This window comes from Lytechinus variegatus, chromosome 4 (assembly GCF_018143015.1).
Source record: "Lytechinus variegatus isolate NC3 chromosome 4, Lvar_3.0, whole genome shotgun sequence".
Taxonomy (NCBI): Eukaryota; Metazoa; Echinodermata; class Echinoidea; order Temnopleuroida; family Toxopneustidae; genus Lytechinus; species Lytechinus variegatus.
The window spans coordinates 35,900,858-35,918,981 of NC_054743.1; the positions used below are offsets into that span (position 1 = coordinate 35,900,858).

Consider the following 18,124-nt stretch of genomic DNA (forward strand, 5'->3'; position numbering starts at 1 on the left):
GTAGCTCCTATAATAGCTTTCCAGAATCTGTGCCTCTGAAACACAAGCCACGATGTCTGAGACAATAAAGACCAAGACATTACCATCTGAACCTGAGACTAGACTTAAGACACACAATCACTGTCTTGAGACATATATACTGTATGTCTCAAGGCATTCAATAGTGACAGACTGAGGTAAAGAAGTTGAAGAGCTCTTAAAAATTAAGACTTTCTTCAGTGTGAGACAAATTCCTCTATATGAGACAAAAACGAGACAATATACAAGACAAATTATCACTCAACTAGAGAGAGATTTGTCTCAAGACACTCAATAGCGACAAATATAAACAGTTTATAGACTTGGCCCTAAATATTGAGCTTTTTAAAAGAGAAATTCCAGTAGTTGCAGTAAACACTGATTTCATAAGAAAGTCTGTAAAACAAGGCTTAATTGTCAGGATATCATCGAGGATCTAGATCTGGTACAGTTGCATTAACTGAACTTTGTGACATTTTGAAATCTACACTGGAAAATGTTCACACCGAAGATCCCCAACACAGATAAGCGCACGTGGGACAATGTATAATTATTGCTTAGAGCGTCGGGCCCGATGCTCTACCCGAATCCTGTGCTTATTTGCTGATTTCTCAGCAATTACACTATTTCTTCCAGAATCCTTTTGCACATGCATTTTATTTATACAAACAGACACTTTGGTGGTCATTTCATTGGTTTCTGTATGAACTTATTTTGATATCGTTACCAAAACTAGCATTTACCGTTAAGGTCTAAGCCTCTGAGAAACAGGATATTTTTCTTGGAGAGAAACGCTAAGACACAACTATCAGAGACCAAGATGAGACACTATACACACAATTACAGTCTTGAAAAATTCAAGTGAGAAACTTAAGTAAAGCAGTGAGTTTCGATAGAAAAGAGCTCTTTTCAGTGTCTCAACCTCTGAGACACTACTTTAGACACTCTGAGACAAAGACCAAGACATTAACATCTAAAATCTGAGACCAAAGGGAGACATGACACACACAAAGTAAATATCTTGAGACAGAGATACAACTCAAGACACTCACAATGACAGACTGAAGGGGAAAAGTTACACATACAGCTCTTGAGTGTCTCAGCCTCTCCAACATTTCTCTTTGAGACAAAGACCATGACCAAGACCATTTGAGACCACTGAAGATGAGACACTAGCTACACAATAACTATCTCAAGACAGAGATGCGTTTCAAAACTCTCAACAGTGCCAGAAAGAAGTTAAACAGACTAGCTCCCAGAAATTAAGCTCTTTTCAGCGCATCAGTCATTGAGACACAGACATTACATTTTGAGACAAAAACCAAGACAGAAAATGAGACAAAAGACACACAACCGCTGTCTTAATTAATCTTGTGTCTTTTGCCTATGCTTGCTTCGAAATAATGTCTCTTAATTATAAGTTTTATATAGAAATTATTGCTCACTTCTTCTTTCATGTTCATCCTCAACATGTAGTTTAGTTCCCCCAACTCTGAACACAGACAGATCAAGCAATATATATGCGCTGAGCTTCCTTCTATTAATAGCAGAACACAGCCTCCAGAGGTCTCTCGAAGGCCTATAAATAACCCCAGAGTAGCACACTCAGTGACAAACTAATTATCATGTGGACAATATTTGTCCTTACTCGTGAAGATAAAGTCACTCTCTATATTTATCCCACTCCCCTTCTCCTAAGTTCTGTTTCTAGAGGCAACATTTAATTGTGCCATTGGGTATAAAATCAGTTTTTATCAGGAGTTGGTCCAGGATTTCAAGTTTAAGAATTCTCTCCGACATTATAGCTTGGGTAAAGATAAAGTGAACAAAAAAATAAGTGTATTGACATCTCTGGATGCCATAGTTTTCTTTCATAGACTTAGACCATGGTTCAAGTGAAACCAGAATTTAGAATATGGATTTCAATTCAGGTTTAATCAATTGTATACATGCCCAGGGGCGGATCCAGCCTTCGCCAATAGGGGGGGCCCGGAATTTTTTTCAGCCATATTTTCCCCGATCGGCCGCTCGAATATGATTTTTGCCGGGATTTTTTTGTTTCTTTGAAGGGGTAGTCCTAAATGGTCACTTTTTAGATTTATTCTTATGAAACATAAATGTATAATACCATAACCCTTATTTGTATAATGCGAGCGCAAAGCGTGAGCTCAAGTTTTTTGGAAATCTTATGTACTTTTTCCTAAAATTTTGAACATTCTGGGAAATGTTTGTTTTCCTGAAAAAAAAAGATGTGTATGCAAGTTAATAATTACTACGAACGTAAAGAGTGAGCAGAAATGAAGTGATGGAAAAAATACTGTTAGATACTTGCTTGCAGTTAGCCATGAAGACGTTACACATTTTAAAAAATCAAATAATGCGAGCGCGAAGCACGAGCCGAAATTTTTTGACATTTTTACCAAAGGAATGGAAATTCTTAGCACGTTTTGTAACTTAACTGAATAGGTATATAATTAAACATGCGAGCACGAAGCGTGAGCAAAAAGTTTCGAGATTTAGACCTGCTAACCAAGACACTCTATTCAATTAGTAGGCCTATTGTAAATCATGAAAAGGATTAGTAAGTGGGGATCTTCCTTACATTAATAATGCGAGCGCAGAGCGCGAGCAGAAATTTTGTGTAAACGTTTTGAACTGCTCAAAATTATACCTGTTATGGACTGCTTGCATTTAGCCATGAAGACTTTACATATTTCAACATTCAAATATTGCGAGCGCGAAGCGCGAGCTGAAAAATTTTGACCTTTTTTACCTGAATAATGAAATGCTAAGCACTTTTTGTAATCTTGGAAGGACTCTAAGTATTTTATTGATGCGAGCGCGAAGCGCGAGCGGAAAAATTCTGGACACACTATTCATGTTTTATCATGAAAAGGATAAGTTATTTATCCGCGAGCAGACACTTTTTGATATTGTGATATGAAACTGGATAATGATTTAAATAGAGAACAATCTGTGTATCTGAATTAACGTGTGTTTTAGATTTCGACCTAGAATTTCTAAGTAACTTTCTTATCATGAAAATCAATAAAGCGAGAGCAAAGCGCGAGCTAAAAATATATGATATTCCGATCTAACAAAGGGTGAATTTTAGCTCTGTAATGCAAACACTTTGTGGGAAAATTGTGAATTGTGATGGATCACAGTTAAAAAAGAGCTAATGTATTTTATTATTATTACTTTGATTTTTTACATAGGACCGGGACATTCTATGAGGGCATTATGTCATCATATGAAAATGATGACCATCTTCCTATTTCTCTTCCTAAGCATGAGAGCGCGAAATCTGTTAATATTATGGCCTGAAAACTGGACATTTAAAGCACTTTGTAATTATGCATAAGAGGCATTATATCTATCAATGCGAGCAGAAATCGCGAGCCGAATTTTTTGATAAACTGTCATCAAAGTAGTTTGATTTAGAATTAATATTGGGATATACATAACCGACTAATCAAAATGCTAGCGTGCGGCGCTAGCTGATACGTTTTAACAATCTGACCTGAATAGGGAACTTTTTGAGAACTTTATGGAATACAGGAAAATAATAGGTACCTGAAAAATCAAATTTTGCGAGCACGCAGCGCAAGCAGAAAATGATAGTGTTCAGACCATAACACAGACATTTTTACAGAGCACTTTTTTTAAAATCAATTTGTAAATCAAACAAAATAATGAAAGTTCAATTTCCCAGCTGAAATATGTTTTGTATATTGACTTCAAAGTTTGATATTTCAAGCTCCATATTGAGCAAGATATGCAAATACCCTAAAAGACAATAAGGCGCGAAGCGCGAGCGAAAATTTTGTATCCTAACAAATAGATTTAAAAAAAAAATATTTTCAAAGTCTTCCCCTCATGTTATTTTATTTAATCATGTTCCTCCTCTTACGTTTGCCTTTCTTCTTTTCTCCTCTCTTTTCCCTTCCTTTTCTTTTTTTCCTTTCTTTTTTCCTTTTTTCTTTTTTTGCTCCGCCAATAGGGGGGGCCCGGGCCCCTCGGGCCCCCCCTGGATCCGCCTATGCATGCCCCTTTTTCTGAATACTCTTAATCATGAATGCTAGCAATTACACATAGACTACGTCAAGATTGAGAAAGAGTAAAACACACATGGATCATGGATAATGGTTAGATCCATTTTCAGTAAGCTGTGCTGTTCTTGATATAAAAAAACAACAGTGAAAGGGTAAAATTTCCGCATACATTCGTAATTCCGAAGCTTCGTTATTCCGAAGGTTCGGATATTCTGAAGGTTCGTTATTCCGAAGGTTCGTATTTCCAAAGGTTCGTAATTCCGAAGGTGCGTTAATCCGAAAACGAAATGAAGTTCGTAATTCCGAAGGTTCGTTAGTCAGAAAACTACATGATTAACGTACCTTATTTTGTTTTCGGACTAACGAACCTTCACAACAACGAATCTTATTTCGCTTTCGGATTAATGAATCTTCGGAACAACGAACCCTATTTCATTTTCGGATTATCAAACCTTTGGAATAACGAACCTTCGGAATAACGCCACAAATCTTCGGATTAACGAACCCTTTTACGTTTTCGGATTAACGAACATCGGGGTATAGGCAATTTACGTGTTTCGGAATTACGAAGTGTAGCCAAAATTTCTAGATTTAAAATGTCATGCCCCTGATATTGATTAATTGCATTTACATGTATTTCTGCATTCAATGCATCAGATATAAATTTACTAGGTAATATGAACAAATGTACTAGATTGTTTTATAAGCATTTGACAAATGTATTACGATACTCAATAAACAAAAAGAAAATTTAAAAGAATGCAGGAGACCACTATCTATGTCTTCCTTTCTACTAAAATTTTATCCATTTATGTTTTCATCTCTTTTGATTTATTAATTGTGCCCAGCAACCCCAAAACAAACAACAAGTCACCAGGGAACGTAATCTGTGAATAGCAAAAATAGTAATTTGGACTCATAAAGCAAAAACTTGAAAATGAGCTTGTATCAAAGAGCGATTCTTTTTCTTTATGCTGATAACATTTCAAGTAATAAAGAAAACAAGAAACAAGGGTTTCTTTGACATAAGGTTTTTTTTAATAATGGACTGCTTGGAACTTTCACCGAGAGTACAGAGTGAACTCATACTATGCTTGAGTAAACCCTGAATATCAAACACTGTTTTTTCCTTATTTTTTGAAGCTCTCATGGAGATTTTTCTGCCGTCAATCAAGTAATTGCATGGTTGTTGTTGATCAATTTTGACAAGTTATCACATCAAAGATGAGGAGGTGCCTTTTCAAACTCAAAGTCTCAAAATTCATTTTGGGCAACTTATTGTCGGTGTTGGAGGTGGCCTTACACAATTCATATATTATTTTAAAATTTTATTATTATTATTTTTATTGTTATTACTATTATTAGTAGAATTAATATTATTATTATTATTATCATTATTATCATTAATAATACCATATCATTATCATTATTTTTTACCTTGGCTCTAGCTGTTACAAAGTTCCTGTACCCCATATAAATTAGAGCTCCATATCTATTATTTATTATAAAATATTATGTTGCTTATTTACAAAACATTTTCTCTTATTATGTTTGCAACTTACAGCTCCTCTTGGTTATGCAATTTCATCAAAAGGAAGAAAGAGACAGACAGTCTGATAGATATAAACACCAGGTATTGACAGAAAGACTGAAAGACAGAGAGGGGGAGGGGGAGGCAGAGACAAGGTAGAAAGGTAGACAGATCGAGAGAGACAGAATGCCAAAGATAGTCTGAGAGAAGAAGAAAGTAGAACACAAAGATGGGGGATGGAGTAATAGAGCTTATACTTGCTAATATTGGAGAAAAAACACACATGCAGGAATGGTAAAATGGTAAAAACAGACTGGGACTAAAAATGAAAATATGACTGAGAATGAGGAAGAGAGAGGTTTAAACTGAAAACTGAAGGAAAACCAGGGAGAAGAAAGTGGGAAATAGGGAAGAAATGTTCTGAAAATGTCAAATTGATTCTTTGGCTTAAAACTTCAACTTCTAAAATGTATTTGACTGGGTGAACCCAGAAGAAATATCAATGCACGTTGCCAACCTTTCCATACATTGGCCAGGGTCCATGAAGGAAATCAAATCCTACTTGAGGCAAGTTGTTCCGGAAAAAAGATTTTTAAAAAATCAGGGGTCCGTTTCATAAAGAGTAACGACTATTGTAACTTTAGTATTAAGTTATTGCGAACATGGAAACCTTGATTTTGATAGGCTGCAAAGCCCTGTTACCATGGTAGTTGCCATAATGGCAAAGTTACAAAAGTTGTAACACTATAGAGCATACGAAACAGGCTCAAGATGCACATAGTCAGAGCTGCCAAGTTGTAAGTTGCATTTTCAATATTCTTATCCCCCAAAATCAGTATTTTGACCAAAAAATCTGTATTTTTACCATGAGATTAATATGCATGCATAATGGCCAAGCTCGATCACTTCTTACATTATTTTGCGCCCCACACCGTCGCACACGAGACCGAAAGCTTCAGTCTTGATTTTGGTTGTTCCGCTGAACTGCGTTGGCTGACTCACCAATACATAGACTGAAGAATTTGGAGGCCCGTACGTACAGACAACGTATTAGCAGTAACGTTAGATCTAACATTCGATGGAAACCTGGTTTTTTTCCGATCGTATTTTTGCACATAAAATCATAAAATGTCACATTATGAAAAAGAAATTGCATCCATATTTACGGAAAAATGTATGAAATTCAGAAATATCGTACCTTAGACCGCAGTTACGGCTAATTCATTTCAAATTATGATCGAAACATCGTCATCTTCGATCCTTCCGTCAGTCAACGTAAGTTGCCATCTTGGATGACGTCATCATCCTTACAGACGTATTTACCAGTCGCAAAATATTGCGATTTGAGCCGCTGCTTTGCGCTTGTAAACTACGTGCGTGCGCTCGGAACTTGTCACCCGCATTGATTCGCCAGGATATCGAAAATTCTAATAGGAAAGCCTTGATGAAAGCATAACTCATTGAACATAGAGGGCAGCAACACACGGAATACCTTTTCTTCTCTAATTTGTTTTTTCCCGTATTTTATCATGAAAAAGCGTACTGCCGTATTTTAAATTGATTTCCATATGAAATACGGAAAAATCGTACTACTTGGCAACTCTGCATAGTACATAGGTGGATGTTTGAACAAATTTGGAATGGTTAAAGTTATAGATTAAACCCCTCAAAAAAAGGTTGGAAATCTGAGTTTGATCGAGAATCCCTACTCGGTTTTAGTGACTATTAATGTGTGATTGGTACCAGTGAAAAGATGATTTAATTGTCTCTAAAATGATACCCTACATGATATGATTATGGTTCACATGGAGGTTCAGTGCCTTGAAATGTGGGGCAAGGTCAAAGTTGCAAAATGACACAATATTGAAAATCACTGTTCGTTTTTCCGTGGTAATGAGTGAGTTTCTCAGCGGTTTCTTTTCTTTTCATGCACCATAACATTATCATGGAGATCTGTGGGATAACATGGTTTGAGTCTTGGTTTCAAATAACCATGCATGTTTGTTTGTTATGTGTTTGCTTGTGCAGAGGTGTGTTTTTCAGAAACCACTGAGAAGCCCACTCATCACCACAGAAAAAACGAAAAGTGACTTTCAATAGTGTCATTTTGCAACTTTTGAATTTTGACCTTGCCCCACATTTCAAGGCACTGTACCTCCATGTGAACCATAATCACACCATGTAGGGTATCATTTTACGGAAAATTAAATGATCTATTGAATTATATCAAAGATGTGTAAAATTGGGAGTTGGGAGAAATTAATGGCCAAACTCAGATTTGCAAACTTTTTTGAGGAGTTTATAATGTAATGTGCTGCAGCAACACTGCACCTCAACATATTGGGTGTTGTTAAATATTCATCATGCTTTCCTTTTTTCTTAACACTTAAAAATATTGTTTATTACACACTAGGCTAAGATACAAGCACGGAATAACTTGCATTCTATTACAAGCAAAACTTCTATATTGTAGAATGTGGTATAAATTTGGAAAGTTTTTTTTTTTTATTCAGGGCAACATAGCATAGAAATTGATAGTATACAAATAGCGAATAGGCATGAGTGCGATGGTGCGAGATTTCGCATGAGGTGAAAGATGCTCTATTCAACGAGGCGATAGCCGAGTTGAATAGAGCATTTCTTTCTTTCACCGAATGCAAAATCTCGCACCATTGCACGAATAAGAATATCCGCTATTTGTGTTGTAGAACGCCTCGGAATCTAGCGAAAATATGAAAAAACATGAGTTATTCCCTCCAGTAATCTATAAAAAGGGAGCAAAAATATTGAAAGCGAAAAGCAAAATCCCATAAGCCGGGCCCACAAGCGCACATGATCTTGGACAGCATTGCGCATTTAGCCAGCGGGCTGTACGCGCATTATCACCTTATTCAATGAAATCGCATTGTGACGTCACCTCATAAAGCCGTGTAATGGTACATTTTGGATGGTACGTCTTGTGTGCAACGGTACAAATGTGTGACATTCAGCCTCCCATTTGATCGCGTACAACAAGCTACGTAGGCGTTGTACGATGCAATATATGTGCATGACAACCCATCCCAAAACCAATAAGTTGCCAGGCAGGGACAACATTGGATAAATAACATTGCAATGAAGGTGCCAATATTTTCTAGGTCTCCTCTTTTAATTCCAGGGCTCTTTGAAGCATTTCGTGGGGGGGGGGCAAAATCGCCCCCCCCCCCTCCAACCCGTGCCTTTTTTTTGTTCCCTTGTGCAAAGAAGGTCCCTGAAATTGAAACAGCAGGCAAGTCATATTTTTGCTAGTACTTGATGGTTGTTAAAAATTTCAGTCAGGGTCTGTGCCTGCAGACTAGGTTTGAATTGGACCGAAAGAGAAAAGGAAAGTGGGTTGTATAATAATTTAGGCCTATGTAGCACTTAATACTTTGTGTTTCTAAGTGCTTTACCTTGTAATTATTAAAACCCTGGTCATCGGATCCTTGCATGCCTGCATGCAATGTAAGCACTCTCTCCACTCCCTGGGGAGCATTTCAACAAGAGTTTCTAGAATCCATTGCAAGCATACTACATAGGCTTTCGCATCATACTGGGTACCGGTACCCATTTGATCAACCAGCCCATTTTTTTTATTCTTAATTGGCAGGAAATTAGAGCCGTCCTGCAGTGTTCTAACTGTACACTTGGCAGTGACATTTGTATCTTGTTCAGAGAGACACCGCGAGTGGATCATAAACCTTGGATTTGGGCTTGCCTGTGACCTCTGACCTCAGATTAAAGTTTCTGACTTTGTATAACACCATAACAACAAACTTCCCTCATAGCACGATTGTGCAGGTACACAAACATAGAAACTTGTGTTTTATCCACTTAGCTATATAGGCCTAGAACTAGATCTATCCTAAAATTTAAAAAGGGGTTAGCTCTACATGTGCTTGACATCCATGACTGATTTGCACACTTGTAAACCTACAGGGCTAGAAAAAAAAGTGTAAAAAATTGTTGGGTATGTCTCCGATTGTCTAAGAGATCACTTATTAAACTAGGCTTAACAAAAATGGTAGTTTTTTGTTCAGCAGATGTCCGATTCAGCATCTTTCCACGCCACATTCTCACAGTCCGCATGGATTCTAATTATCAATCTATGATGATATTGGGAGAATTAGCTAGGAAAAGATGCTGAGTGGGACTCCTGTGCAGAAAGACGCCTTTGTCTGTACAGTGAGGAGACATAGGAAAACAGCAGTGCAATACTTACATATCCTCTCGAAGCAAAGACAGTGTCCTCAAAACGACCGGGTCTCCATTCGCAAAGGGAATCACACACGTGTCTAGATCCTAAGCGTACTAGCTTAAAACTAGCAGCAGCGCAGGCGGACTATCGGTTCTGTACAGTCATATGGGTACACTACCGGTACTGCTGCACTGCAGGGCCATACGCTAGCTGAGGGATCGCCGTACGTCCGTCCGGCTAAGCAGCCAAGAGAGAGAGAAAGGGAATCAGCCAGTAACCCCAAACAGGAAATGTGATGTCATCCTGGTTTTGTCCCAGGCAGCCAATAAACAGCTGTCAATCACCTGTTGCCATGGCAACCCTGAGAGGAAAGGAGAAAATGAGAAAGGGGGAGAGGGGAAACAAACGGGGGTGGAAAATGAAATTCAAGACGAAAAACTACTGTGATGTGCATGGAAAATATTCAACTACAGCATTCAAGATTATAACCACTGTTTGAACAATAGGGTCATTCACACAGATATTTCTCAATAAAAAATATAGACCATATGTATATTTTTGACACACTTGTCAAAAGTTGTCATGACTCTAAGTAAAATTCTTTGTAAATAGAAGTTGAATTATTTGAAACTACAAGGAAAAATATAAGCCCATAAGAATCCCTACATAAAACATCTTTATAATGATAGAAATGTAATTCGGATGAGGGACAGCTCCCCGGGAGTCCCCCCCCCCCCCCCGATCTATGGATAGATTTGATTAAAGTGATAATTTCACTAAAATATGTAGAAAAGTACTTGTGGAGACATCACACATGTTAGTCGTATCGCCACTGGTAGGATGGCCACATCATCAGCGATCTCAACAAACATTCAAAGTACTCCTGGCTTTCATATGTTGTTCGTCCTATTGTTCTGAATGAAACTTTCACTGATCTTATTCTTAATCATTGATTTTTGCTTTTCATTTAAAAATTTCATTGATCTTAATATTTGATTTTCAATTTTCTTATAAAACTTTCATTGATCTTAATATTTGATTTTGCTCTTTATATATTAAGCTACATGTAACTTCTTCCAAGGGTTTCATTCTTCTTGATAAAATTTTTCTAACTTTTTTTTTCTTTAATCCCTGCAATCCCTTTTTTTTGTCTCAGTGTGAATGGCCTTATTGTTACTCTTTTTGCAATTCCTCCCTCACATGTTAGTCTGCAGGCACAGACTTACATTTGACACTTGACCCAATAACGGGTCTAGAGTAAAGACTAGACTCCAAAGAATCTGTCGGTGCCAAACAAGACCTTGGCAGAGCCAGCTGCAGTACATAGTGAATCTAGTCTCGCTACTTCAGACTCTGCAGTATGCACTATGCGAAATTGCGAGAAACCAAGGGTCTGTGCTGGCCAGCAGACTACTCACATAGTACAGACACAAATCAGAATTGAGACAGGAAATCTACCAAGGCGCTGTCCAATATCAAAGCTACTTGAAAGCTAGGAATGATTTTACAAAAAACTGATGACGCTGTCTTATATATATATGGCAGTGTATCCTATTGCCTGAAACTTTTATTTCAGTGCTCTAAAAATGACAACGAGAGGAAATACAATCAAGAAATATTATCACTTGCTATTCCAAATATTCTGAAAATTATGAATATGATGAAATTATTTAATATTTTCCAACCGTTTTCTTTGCACCGCACTTGCCGCATACCCCTCCACGAAAGACAATTATTTTTGTGCGTTACAAATTACATCATAATTCCGGACGCACGCCGGATGGGTAAAAATATTCTTGATTAAAAAAAGAATTGGTGTGATTTTCATGATATATCATATCATGAGTAAATTCTGAGTTTTTGTTTGCTTTCTTATATCGATTCTGAACAGATCTTTGTAATAAATTTGTGTTTGCTAACTAATTTCATTTTTTTTTATTGCATGTTTGATATTTCCAGTGTTAATGCTCGTTCATATCGTGACCCTCAGTCATCAAGTTCTATCGATGCGCTGTCGATCGTCGATGGCTCTCTATCACAGTAAACCTCGCGCATGGCCGGGGTACTGGGTACCTTCAGAATTAGCCGTCGACGATCTAACCGATGGAGCAGACAAGATTGAAATTCGGCAAATCAGGTCCATATTCCCATCAGAAAATAGATCAATTGTTAATGCAAAACTATGTTATATGATATTTTAAGCATTAACTGTCATTTTGGAGAAAAATAAGGTAAAAGTTTGATTTTTAGCCTTGTTTTTGCAATCTTATATTTTGAAATTGAACTGTGGAAGTCGTACGAAATTGATTTTCTACGCAGTAATATGCGCATCCGGAAATATGAGAGTGTCCGGTATTTTTACGTGACTATACATATACCCCAAAATTTCATTCATGTTGCTTTGGCTCCTCAGAAACTATAAAGAAAAGGTCACCAATCATTTGGAAAGTTGTTTGTAACCTATGAACAGTGTTATGAAACATCCACTAGTTGAAGCTCTGAATTTTAACAATTTCTCCTGTTCTACTTGTAAGTTTGATATTTCCTAGATTATTTATAACTAGATATAAGAAGAAAAACAAGCTCAAAAATGTGAAAGGGATGATGCAAGCTAGAAGGACTTTTCCTTCCTGATGCATGCCACGGAAACCTCTGTGATTTATCTTCGAAGACAAAAGTCGTGTAACCTCATTCATATTAAGCGCTTCCTTTTGTTTTGGAACATGAGTGATATTCAAAACTGCAAATCAATGGCACAGAACAAGACAGAAAATGGATGTGAAGCAATATCAAATACTTTTGCATATTGCATGGCACAAATTTAATGCCTCCCCCTTTGAGCATATACTTTGCCAAAAGTTACTTGCTGAAAAGCAGATGAAATAGCATTTGTTGACTAGGGGAGTGATGGTGATGTTAATACCAGCTCCTTACAGAAGAGCCAAAATTTTGTGTCAATGCAATAAAAAAAAAAATACTTTTCATACTCTAGACCTATACACTCATGTATACTTTTAGACAGCTGGCAGCCGTCTGTTTCGAGGAGTTTTTAACATTTTTTTTTTATTTCTCCTCGTACACAGACGGCTCGCTATCGTGCAGCCACCATTAGGGGACTTGCAATGCAAAATCCCCCCGTCGGGGCTCTTCAATTTTTGTCTTTAATGAATAAAAATTTTGAAAATATACGCTACCAAAATGCAAATTGATATTCCCTCTTAACAGAGAAAAATCAAGTTAAAAGGAACAAAAACAGTGACTTACCACGGCTGTTGCGCAAATTCACTTCCCCGTTTTATCCAATCTTAAGTACATAAACATATGGCCATTGAGTCCCCTGTACAGATCGCGCTAGAACTTCGGTCTCTGTATTTGGTGAGTGAAGCCAACGGAGTTCAGCTGAACAACCAACATAACAGAGATCGAAGCTTTTGGTCTAGTATACTTTACAATTTCTGGCAAGAATATACGATTCCCACAGAGTAAACAGAGTAGAAAAAAGGTGTATGAAACAAAAAGGAATGACAATTTTGATATTTTTCCTGTGCGGAGTGCAGAAGCGAAATTTTGTATGAAGAGAGAAAGTCTTGCTTAGGTGTATTTTCTTTTGACCAAAAAAAAAGGAAAAAACAACAAAGCTATAACTTTCTTCCCTTTTCCCCTTCTTTTTTTTCTTTTTGAGAGCGTTTTTTGGGGGAGAGGGCAACCGCCCCCTGGCTCCGCGTCTTGCCAGTTCAGCTGAGACGTCTACCTATTCAAACACATGCAAAACAGGAAGTGCACAACATCTGAGCAAGTTCAGGCCTTTTTTAAATTTGGGGTTTTTCATTGACTTGAGTCTTGACTGTCTTGAAATTTGTTACAAAAAAAAGAAAACCAAAAAAATATATTTTCTGAATTGAATACACAGGCGTTTAGAATTCATGTGCTAGAGCAGGCGCGTAGCCAGGGGGGCGGTGGGGCGGTCGCCCCCCCCCCCCCCCAAACGTCCCCAAAAAGAAAAAAAAAGAAGGGGAAAAAAGAGAGGAGAAAAGGAAAAGGGAAGGGAGGAAAGGGAAGAAAGGTAGCTTTGTTTTTTTTTTCTTTATATTCTTTATTTTTTTCTCAAAAGAGAAACTCCTTCACTCTTCTTGCTCTAAATTTATATATGAATTTTGCTTCCGCGCTGCGCGCGGTTAAATGACAATATTGAAGTTCTCCATTGTTTTCCCCACCTTTTCTCTAACCACAGCTGTTTTTCCACCTCAGCTATATGCTTCTTGCCAGTTAAAGTTAAAATTGTATACATTAGGGCATGAATTTGAGTAAGGTTAGGCCGAAGTAAATATATGAAGTCATCTTTTTTTTCAATTGATCGCGCAACTTCTGGTCTGGTCGGCTCCGAGCGGGTAAAATCTTTATATCAGTTTCTGCCGTCACCTCCATAAAGTCAACTTCTCCCGCTTTTCAGCTCATTACTAAACAACCATAATTTTGGGGCAAACAGGTTCCTAATTTAAAAAGAGGAAGGTATGAAATTCGTGTCGTATTAAATAAAAAAGTACAATATTTTTTATCAAATTGTATTAAACTTAATGTCTTTTCCCTGTATACATTCATCTCCTGTCCTGTTTTGCGCCCTCAGTTTGAAATTTTGAATGACACTTAAGTTTCTTTATATTCAAAATGAAGCGCTTCAGGATAAGTCAAAAAAATTAGGCATCCTTTTTTATATATATAGATAGATAATTTCAATAAATCACAGAAGTTTCAACTTTTTGCGCACTATTTTCATTGTAATGAAGTTCAATAATCTTAGAAAATCAATTGAATTAGAGCCGATTGGGTATTAGAGATATCTACATTTGATGAAACGTCCGCCCTTTGAAATTTCAGAGTTTCATTGCTCTGCGCGGGGAGGAATATCTTCCTCTACCAATCTTCTCCTCTGTTTTGCGAGTTAAAAAAATGCACTGTTGCTAAATTGTTTGTAATCAAATCTGATCTGTCCAAAGAAAGTATTCAATATATCTTTGAGAATACCCTTTTCTCGGGACCCTTTTTATGGCAAGAAAAATTGATAAAACGCTTTAGCTTCCGCGCTTCGCGCGGAGTTATTATTTTAATTTCCTCCATTGAATTTTCAATTGTATACCTCTTTTGTGCGTTCACAATCACTATTTGGAAACAAGATTCAAAATCACAATATAGTCAACCGAATTGGAGGTACTAGAGACAAGAGGAACGGCTCCTTTTTATTTTAATTTATGAAACACTAAAAGCTTCGCGCTTCGCGCGGGAGGGGGAAACTCCCCCTCCCTGCACCCACCCCCTAGCTAGGAAGCGCGCGTCGCGCACTTTGTAAGTGTTGGCACGCTTTGCGTGCATTTACCACCCCCTCCAAAATGAAATCCTGGCTACGCGGTTGTGCTAGAGTAGTCTAAAAAAATCAGTACCCCAGCGCATGTTACTTTATATCCAATGTATCGGCCTACAATACCGTTTCACAACTTACCGAATGTATAAATCGACGCACAGCCCAACTCACTGGGGTGATCGAGATGCAGAATTCCGTTCAACACAGACTGCATCGAGAATCAACTCGAAATTCCAAATCATCATCTTCAATTCCAAGTCATCTCCGACTTCATTTCTCGCTCATAATTTCTAGGAGGAGCTGGGGGTGCAGCTTAACATCCACTTAAGTTAGCTGTAGTTTGCAATAATAAACAATAACAGTTTTAGTTAAAATATGAAAACTTAGCTCCGAGTTGCGCCATCGAGTATCGACACCGTCGTCTGCATCTCGACTCGAGTTCGCGCGTGCCGGTATGATAGGGAAATCCCCAATTCCTCCCATCACCCCCCCCCCCACAAGCCTGGTGGCGCTAAAGTGAGATAAAACGTGTTGTCATGTTTGTGGCCCGTCGTGGGCCCCGTCTCTGGAATTTGAAACAGAGGGTCGAAGAAATCATAATCATGGCATATCGTCATTATGGAAAAGAAAGAAAAATCACTGCAAGCGGTTAACAATTTTAGCCCACGAAATTAGAATCATTTGAGAACTCAATTTATAGGCCCTAGTAATGCAGTGATCAACCCACCCCCATTGGAAGGGGGGCATAACAGGGTCCAGACGATTTTTTTACTAGGGGTTCTGATGTAAATTTGACAAGCGAAAAAAAAGAAAAAAGGGCTTTCACTACGAAATGATCGTGATTTCGGTCCTGAGAAATATTATAGGCAAAACAAAAGTTTAACATGATTAAGGTTTTCCAGACAAAATGAAGGTCATTTCGACCCTAAGAGAATACATGGAGTTACATGGGAGTGTTGCCTGCTATGTGTTACCAGTGGAGAAACTTTCACGCATCAAGGAAAATCACCCCACCCACCACATGCAGGCTGGACAAGGCCATGGAGGGAGGGAGGCCAATTATGCAATCATGGAACTAAAAGAAGTGTTTATATAGAGTACGGCCTCTATATCAGACCACTGGGGCGTTATACCGACAAGTTTCACGACCAAGAAAAAAAATGAAAAAAGGAGATATCGCCAGACACTTATGAATCAGGAATTAAAAGAAAAGGGATAACATTTTCGGATTTTTTTTTGTTTCTCCACCGTCCACGGTTTAAATGAGAAATCATAACCTTCTGTCCGACACAAAAGCACAATGAGCCAAAATAAATTTTTGAGCACTTGCTTGGCTCACTCGCTCGGTAAGAAATTTTCTTGCGGTCTCCTATGTTGCGCCCTCTCCGACATTTTTGGCTTATTATGCTTAAATTGTGTCGGACTGAATGTTCTTTTTCTCTCTCTCTCATTTAAACCGCGGACGGTGGATAAAAAATGGAATGAGTGTAATGTTGTCTGTACATTCACTCGCATTTATATAGTTTTGGGATTATTATGCAAAATCAAATTTTGATTATATTGTATCATTTTGTCTTATATAGTTCACGAAAAATTGAGTGTCAACCTTAAAATTGCAATGGATTTTTTTAACAGCAATGCATTTACATTATAATTGTTCAATAAACACTTTTAATACCCCATTTCTTAATTTGAAGAGGGATTTGCAACTATGTTTACTATATGACATCATTAGCATCTGGGCTTCATTCATTGCATTCAAAATACAAATGTCATATTAGGTTATTTTATTTCTTGAATTGTGTTCCTTAAGTCTAAGATTATGTTATGTTTTGCAGTATTTTCGACCTTGTCATGTTATATTTGTCATACTTACGTTGTGAAACGGTAATCAAAATAATCAAATCAAATCAATTCATTCCTTACTTTGGTGCCAATCAAAATTTTCATCACTGCAAAAGAATACCTCCTGATCATCCAAGCGTTATATACACGTACATACCCCATTTTCTTTCCAGTCATACAATGATTAAGCGTTCGTGACATATTTTTCCTAAATTGGGACTTTGTGAGGTGTCATTTTTTTTTTACTAACACAATAGATTGTAACCTGGGGTAGTTGCTCTTTAGAAGACAGTTGCTTCTTACCATTACCTGCAATCTCCACGGCCTTCATCATCATCATCATCATCATCTTCATCATCAACATCATCATCAATATCACCGTCACCCTCAGCTTTATCATCTCCATCTTCATACTATAATATTGCATGGATTCACGTTTCGTATTCGAAAATATATGCCCATTCTGCTTTATAAATGTATTAATTAATTCAATTAGTATAAGTTTGGGATTGTCATTTTTTTCAAGCAATCTGCTTATGATGACAATCCTTCTCCTGCAAATTGTGAATATCATATAGTTAATCATTTTTGTCATTGGGAAGTGCCACTTCATAAAACAATTAAATTCGTTCAGGTGTAAAAGAAATAGAGATTATAGAGATCAAGAAATTTTGTTGGAAATCCACATGGTTGTATTTAATTGAATTTCTGACACTAGTTTTGTGTGTTTGTGAGCGTGTGACAGGCATGGCAGGTATGACAGCCTCCATTCGCAAAACTGATGGAAGTGAAAGGGCGCCGTCTACGCCGTACTTTTTAGCAATGGAAGGTCAAGTCCTCCCATACCGTATATCTCTACGACCCCACCTATCTGTAGATCAGCGAGTCCACCCCAGAAAAAATTGTCGATTTGAATCAAAGGAGAAAAACAAATAAGAAAGTTAAGACAATTCAAAGCATCACTTATTTTTCACAAAACAGCTAAAGTATGCACATTTCAGTGATATGCAAATGAGAAAGATGATGATGTCCCCACTCACCATTTCTTCTGTTTTGTTTTATTGTTTGAATTATACACTATTTCAATTTTTACAGATTTGACA

At 37.4% G+C, this 18,124-nt stretch overlaps 1 protein-coding gene across 1 annotated transcript in view; it reads right to left on the reverse strand.

Moving 5' to 3' along the window:
* LOC121413939 (leucine-rich repeat serine/threonine-protein kinase 1-like) overlaps nt 1-15,607 on the reverse strand; it is a 79,304-nt gene extending 63,697 nt beyond the window's left edge. The window contains exons 1-2 of the mRNA XM_041606958.1: nt 15,315-15,607; nt 9,845-10,181 (exon numbers count right to left, since the gene is read on the reverse strand). The gene's annotated coding sequence lies outside the window, so the exon portion shown is untranslated. The remainder of the gene's footprint in view (nt 1-9,844; nt 10,182-15,314) is intronic.
* Nucleotides 15,608-18,124: the final 2,517 nt, after the last annotated feature.